Source organism: Brassica rapa, unplaced genomic scaffold (genome assembly GCF_000309985.2).
Source record: "Brassica rapa cultivar Chiifu-401-42 unplaced genomic scaffold, CAAS_Brap_v3.01 Scaffold0319, whole genome shotgun sequence".
NCBI classification, from domain to species: domain Eukaryota; kingdom Viridiplantae; phylum Streptophyta; class Magnoliopsida; order Brassicales; family Brassicaceae; genus Brassica; species Brassica rapa.
In genome coordinates this window covers 86,116-86,861 of record NW_022610262.1, presented here as the reverse complement: position 1 = coordinate 86,861, position 746 = coordinate 86,116, and positions in this window count along the sequence as shown.

The following is a 746-nucleotide window of genomic DNA, read 5'->3' as shown; positions in this document are numbered from 1 at the left end:
AATGGTGTTCGCGGAGCCGCCGAATGCTCCCATTCAGGAGACGACCGTGAGGCGTCGGATTTTGATGCCCCATTTCCAGCGGGCAGCCGAGTACAGGCGACTGTACCAGGGTCAGGGGACTTTCCAGTTTGCACCTGAAGTGGACACGACACCGGCCACAAGGGGCCGAGGGCGCCCAAGGAAGACGGGACCGACCAGGGAAGGTCCGGGACCGATCAGGATGGAAGACAGTGTACCAACGAGGAAACGTGGACGCCCAAGGAAGATTCCGAGCATTGATGCAGCGAGTCTGAGGAGCATAACCGGAAAATGTCGGTGTGGAACATTGACGCAGGCCAGGCAAGGACCGCGCTCAGTCCGGGAGTACACAGAGGAATTCCTGGAGTCAGCCAAAAGATGCAAGCCCAAGACAGCGGAGGATTGGTGCCGGTGGTATACGGCAGGACTCCGCGAGGAGATTCAGGGCAAGCTGATTGGTGTGTTGGAACCATGGGAATTCGCCTTGGTGAACCGGATGGCCGGTCAGGCAATGGAGGCTAAACGGACACTTACTCGTCGGGTCGTCGCTATCTCGAGCTCTGAGGAGGACGTAGAGGTGGAAGAGGATCCATCAGAGGACTCAGAGTGGGAAGAGGAGCCGACATCGTCGACCGGGAGTGGCCGCGCGGCTGGTCCTAAGCCGGAAGGGGAGCAGAAGTCTCCAGTTCGTAGTGGCTAGTTGTGATTCCTGAGTTAACTAGTAGGAG